Raw genomic sequence first — 6,328 nt, forward strand, 5'->3', positions numbered from 1 at the left:
TTGGAGTGTAAAGTTAGGTTGTTTGAGATTTTTTTTCTTTTTTAATGAAGCATTTATGACAATAAACTTCCCTCTTAGTACTGCTTTTGTTGAATCTCATATGTTTTGATATGTTGTGTTTTTGTTTATCTCAAGGTATTTTCAAATTTCCTTTTAAATCCAATTGTTGTTCAAGATTATTGTTGTTTAATTTCCACATTTGTTCATTTTTCCAGTTTTTTGTCTACTGTTGACTGCTAGTTTCATTCCATTGTGGTCAGAAAAGATATTTGGTATAATTCCAATCTTCTTAAATTTGTTAAGACAACAATAGGAGACAGAGGGCAAGCTGCAGTTTTAACTCACACCTGACGATGGCACAGGTTCTGGTTCCTTGCTGGAATTATTTCTGTCTACCCTCTTGAAAAAATGAACCAGTGATGTCTGGGTGGTAGCTCTTTTTTTCTCATCATAGATGACATGGTAGCACTGGATTGCATTCTGAATGGCTGCTGCAACCTTTGTGTACTGTTCTATGTTCCGGTCCTATGCCTCAAAAACTAACAGTGCCTCCTCAAATAAAGAAAATCCCCTTGCCATTTCCTGCATCGTGAATCTCTTCGGTTCTTCAGTTACTTCTTCTTTCTCTTGTCTCTCTTCGTCCTTTCTCTGGGCCTCTAGTTCCATCAGGTCTTCATTAGTAATCTCCTCATTTTGCACAGCAAGGAGTTCAATAAAGTCGTCCTCTTGCAGATCTAGCTGAAATAAAGATACTGTACTACTGTACTCTGTACAGTACTGTACAGTAAAGTACACAGAAGCACAACTACTTGTAGAGGATGCATGCACGTGACAATGTACGCCAGACAAGTGAACTAATTTACGTGATTGGACATGCGAACACACGTTCCCATCTTCGAAAGTTCACAACTCGAAGGTTTGTATGTAAGGGACTTACTCTGTATGTCTGTTAGGTCCATTTAGTCTATAGTTTTGTTCAAGTCCTCTGTTTCCTTTTTGTTCTTCTGTCTGGATGTTCTATCCATTACTGAGAGCGGAGTCTCTTACCATTATTGTCTTGTCTTATATTGTTTATTTCTCCCTTCAAACTATCAATGTTTGCTTTATATATTTAGGTGCTCTGATGTGTGTGATATATATAATTCTTATATCTTGTTGGTAGATTGGCACTTTTATCAGTATAACGTCCTTCTGTCTCTTATGACAATTTTTGACTTATAATCTATTTTGTGTGATATAAGTATAGCCAACCCTGCTCTATTTTGGTTACTATTTCCGTGGAATATCTTTTTCCATCCCTTCACTTTCAACCTGTGTGTCCTTTTTATTTTTTATTTTATTTTATTTTATTTTATTTTATTTATTTATTTATGGCTGTGTTGGGTCTTCGTTTCTGTGCGAGGGCTTTCTTCAGTTGCGGCAAGCGGGGGCCACTCTTCATCGCAGTGCGCGAGCCTCTCACTATCGCGGCCTCTCTTGTTGCGGAGCACAGGCTCCAGACGCGCAGGCTCAGTAGTTGTGGCTCACGGGCCTAGTTGCTCTGCAGCATGTGGGATCTTCCCGGACCAGGGCTCGAACCCGTGTCCCCTGCATTGGCAGGCAGATTCTCAACCACTGTGCCACCAGGGAAGCCCATGTGTGTCCTTTTTAGACAGCATATAGTTGAGTCTTGTTTTTTTAATTCGTTCAACCACTCTTTGTCTTTTGACTAAAGAGTTTAATATTTTTTCATTTGATGTTAATTACTGACAGAAAAAGATTTACTGTTACCATTGAGTTCATTGTCTTGTTAGGTTTTTTGTTTTTTTTTGTTTTTTTTGTTTGTTTGCTTTTTCCTCTGAAAGATCCTTTTGTGAATCATGGTGGAATTACCTATACCAGATATTTTAAAGATGTAGAACTTTATAATCGTGAGGTGATTTCAGTGAACAAGAAAAGCTTTCCAAAGTGAACTTAGCCAAAATTGTATTTAATCTTCCTTAAATATAGACACATTTTAGTTATTGGGGAGAAAGTCTGTTGAAATATAACAGGAAGTATTCGGATCCCTCTCTACTCCTTCTCCACCTTGTCCCCTATAGCTTCACATAGCCCAGAATCCATTTACTTTTGTTCCAATAGCCATTATACTTTATATTCTTTTAAAGTGGAAGCTTTGAAGTTGTAATAAATGTATTGTATCATACTACTCAGTTTGTTCAATTCACTAAGCATTCATAGAGTATTAGGCATCCCTCTAGGTTAGGTACGAGAGAGCAGTAGCTTTCAAACATTTTATACCATGAAAAAAACACACATTTTATACTGTGACTCACAGTAACAAGTATCAGTATGGTTAATATTGTAACCCACCATGTCATTTGTGTGCGCCTATACTCATAACTGAAACAAGTGTCATAAAATAACACTTATTGGTATTATGGGAGATATACTTTGATATTTTCTAGTCTATTCTTTTTCTTTTTAAAAAACTTTTTATTGAAGTATAGTTGATTTACAATATTGTGTTAATTTCTGCTATACAGCATTGTGACTCAATCATACATATATATATTTTTCATTTTTTTTCCATTTGGTTTAATCACAGGATATTGAATATAGTTCCCTGTGCTATACAGTAGGACCTTGTTGTTTATCCATCCTTTATATGATAGCTTGCATCTGCTAATCCCAAACTCCCAATACTTCCCTCCCACATCCTCCCTCCCTCTTGGCAACCACAAGTTTGTTCTCTATGTCTGTGAGTCTCTTTCTGTTCCATAGATATGTTCATTTGTGTCCTGTTTTAGATTCCACATATAAGTGATATAATATGGTATTTGTCTTTTTCTGACTTACTTCACTTAGTACGATAATCTCTAGGTCCATTCATGTTGCTGCAGATGGCATTATTTCATTCTTTTTAATGGTTGAGTAATATTCCATTGTGTGTATATATACATATATACACACATATCACATCTTCTTTATCCATTCATCTGTTGATGGACATTTAGGTTGTTTCCATGTCTTGGCTATTGTAAATAGTGCTGCTATGAACATAGTTTCCAGAGGAGGCCCTCCATCTGTGGGTGTTTGAGGTGGTGGAGGCTCTGCAGGAGCATCCTTGGCACCCCAGCCAGATCCTTATTCGCTACATCTGGGAGCTCATCGTCATCTGGGACCTGCAGGGCAGCCGCGTGCTCTGTCATTTCCTCAGCAGCCAGCAACAGGAGAATATCTGCTGGCAGTGGGATGGTCATCTGATAGCTGCCATTCTGACAGCAGCTACTGCCAGTGGCCCATGTCCGGTGATACCCAGCAGCCAGAGCCCCTGCACAGCTGTGTGCCTTTTGGTCCTTTTCCTTGCAAAGCTATTACCAACATCTTCTGGCTGACCACCAAGCAGGGGTTGCCCTTCACCATCTTCAAGGGTGTAATGCTGTGGGCTGGCTATGGGGACTGCCACTGCATCTCGGTGGTCCACAACAGCCAGCAGACAGCCTCTGACTTCCTCTCCCGAGTCATCGACTTTACTCTTCTCGTTGAGATGGACTGTGCGGCTACCTTTGATGACCCCTACACGCAGGTGGTGTTGGCTGAGGAGGAGCTGGTGGTGACTGACCTGCAGATGGCCAGTTGGCTGCAGATTTAGCCTCCCTGCCTGGCCTCCCTGAACTGCTCTGCCATCACCTGCTCCCACCAAGTCTCCAACATCCTCCTGAAGCTGTGGGAGCACATCATCACTGCTGGCAGCTGGCAGAACACACACCTCTCCACCGTGGAGTGGCCCATAACTCACGGGGCATGAGGACAGCATGGTGAGGTTCTGGGATGCCTGTGGCATGTGCTTGTTGCTGCTCTACAAACTCAGCACTGTACAGGTGTTCCTCACCAACACAGACCCCAGTGAGAACCTCACTGCCCAGGGTGAGGATGAGTGGTCCCTGCTCTGTAAGGTGGGCTCCTTCGACCCCCACAGTGACGATCCTCAGCTGGGCATCCAGAAGGTTTTCCTCTGCAAATACAGTGGCTACCTGGTTGTGGCCACCACGGCAGGGCAGGTGAGGGTGCTGGAGCTAAATGATGAGGAGGTGGAGCACTCCATGGAGCAGGTGGAGGCTGACCTGCTGCAGGACCAGGAAGGCTACCGCTGGAAGGGGCAGGAACGCCTGTGTGCCTGCCTGGGGCCTGTGCACTTTGAGCCTGGCTTTCAGCCCTTCGTATTGGTGCAGTGCCAGCCCCTGGTTGTGGTCACCTTCTTGGCCCTGCACTCCCAGTGGCACTTCGTGGCCTTCGGCACCAGCCACGGCTTCAGCCTCTTTGACCACCGGCAGTAGCAGCAGGTCTTTGTCAAGTGCACACACCTCAGTGATCAGCTAGCCTTGGAGGGCCCACTGTCCCATGTGAAGTCCCTAAAGACGTCTCTGTGCCAGTCCTTCCGCTGGACACTTTGCAGCCGGGTGTCCAAAAGGTAGCAGTGGCCCGCTGGCCCTCCAGGAGATGTGCAGGAGGGGAGCACCAGGCAGAGCAGACCCACATGCAGAACATGGAGCTGGCGCCCGTGCAGTGCAAGATGGAGGCCCACTCGGCAGCAGACACCTTCACGGGCTTAGTCCGGACCCTCTACTTCACTGACATCTACCTGAGGGACAACTCTCGCCTCTGCCTCTTGCTGTGGGCTGGCACCAATGGTAGTACCGTCTTTGCCTTTGCCTTGTGCGTGACACCCGAGGAGCACAGAATGGATGAGCCGGTGTGAGCGGAGCAGGCCAAGGAGATCCAGCTGATGCCTGGTGGGCATCCTGGTGCTGGACGGACACAGTGTGCCCCTTCTCAAGTCCCTGGAAGTGGCCCATGACCTGTCAAAGAGCCTGGACATTCAGGGAAGCCACCAGCTGTTCATTGGGTCAGAAGAACAGTTCAAGGTGTTTCGCGCTGCCCAAGGTCAGTGCCAGGCTGAAGCTGAAGCTAACCACCCTAGAGGGCTTGCGGGTGCAGTGAGTCACTGTGGCCTGCTTCCGCAGCTGTCGAGCTGAGGACTATAGGGAACATCACCTGGCTGTCATCACCAATGTGGGTGATGTCCAGGTGGTCTCACTGCCCCTGCTCAAGCCCCAGGTTCATTATAGCTACTTCTGCTAAGTGGATGTCAGCAGCATTGCTTTCTGCATCTTGACCAAATATGGCCAAGGTTTCTACCTGATCTCACCCTCCAAATTTGAGCACTCCTCTCTCTCCACCAAGTGGCTGGTTGAGCCCCAGTGTCTGGTGGATTCAGCAGAAGCAAAGAACTACAGCTGCCCCCGCAATGGATTGGGCCCTGAGAAGGCCTTGGGTGGAGCCAGGAACTCAGCCAAGGTGATGGAGAGGAGAGGAGGTTGGCCTGAGATGGAGCATGCTCTGCTCAGTGATGAGAGGGTCCTGAAGGAGATCCAGAGCACGCTGGAGCGAGACCAAGGGCACTGTGGCAATTGGCCATTCTTAGCAAGTGGGTTACAGCCTCAGCAATGGGGAGGATGCTCCTGAGTTGCTGTCACTCTATCTCCTTCTGCAGTGGAGTGAGTGGTAGGGGCATCCAGGCTGCATGATAAGCACACACTACTGAGGCCTCTTCCTTGGGGTACCACCCCACCTAGAGAGGCCCATGGACTGGGCCATGCAGGGGGTAGGGGGACCCCCATTTTCCACCCTGCTGCTGCTCCTGGCCTCGGGAGAGGAGACACCCCAGGTCCTTGGGGCTATCCCTTCCTGGGCCTTGACTATCTTGGTCCTTTTGTCAATGTTGCACAGTTTTTAAACCCCCACTACCCCCTTTTTGTTAGTCTTTTAATTATTTTGTCTGCCTTTTCCTCTCTTGATGTCTTCCTTTGTGTTTTGTTGTTTTTTTGTATAGCTGTGCTTTGATTCCTCTCTTTCTTCTGTGTAGTTTCTGTAGGTCCTTCCTTCCTTCCTTCCTTCCTTCCTTCATTGGGTCTTCTTTGCTGTGTGTGGGCTTTCTCTAGTTGTGGCGAGCAGTGGCTGCTCTTCATTGTGGTGCATGGGCTTCTCATTGAGGTGGCTTCTCCTGTTGCAGAACATGGGGTCTAGGCGTGTGGGCTTCAGTAGTTGTGGCTCGCAGGCTGTAGAGGACAGGCTCAGTAGTTGAGGCGCAGGGGCTTAGTTGCTCTGTGGCGTGTGGAATTTTCTCAGACCAGGGCTCGAACCCGTGTCCCCTGTATTGGCATGAGGATTTTTAACCCCTGTGCCACCAGGGAAGTCTGTATTTTTCTTTTTTATTGTGGTAAAATATACATAATGTGATATCTACCATCCTAACCATTTTTAAGTACAGTTCAGTGGTGTTAAA

At 46.3% G+C, this 6,328-nt stretch overlaps 1 pseudogene; it reads left to right on the forward strand.

Moving 5' to 3' along the window:
• Window positions 1-818: 818 nt before the first annotated feature.
• On the forward strand, window positions 819-5,779 carry LOC113610637 (lethal(2) giant larvae protein homolog 2 pseudogene; annotated as a pseudogene).
• Window positions 5,780-6,328: the final 549 nt, after the last annotated feature.

The sequence above is a fragment of the Aethalodelphis obliquidens genome, unplaced genomic scaffold, assembly GCF_003676395.1.
Source record: "Aethalodelphis obliquidens isolate GAN/ISIS:26980383/991018 unplaced genomic scaffold, ASM367639v1 scaffold64, whole genome shotgun sequence".
Lineage (NCBI taxonomy): Eukaryota > Metazoa > Chordata > Mammalia > Artiodactyla > Delphinidae > Aethalodelphis > Aethalodelphis obliquidens.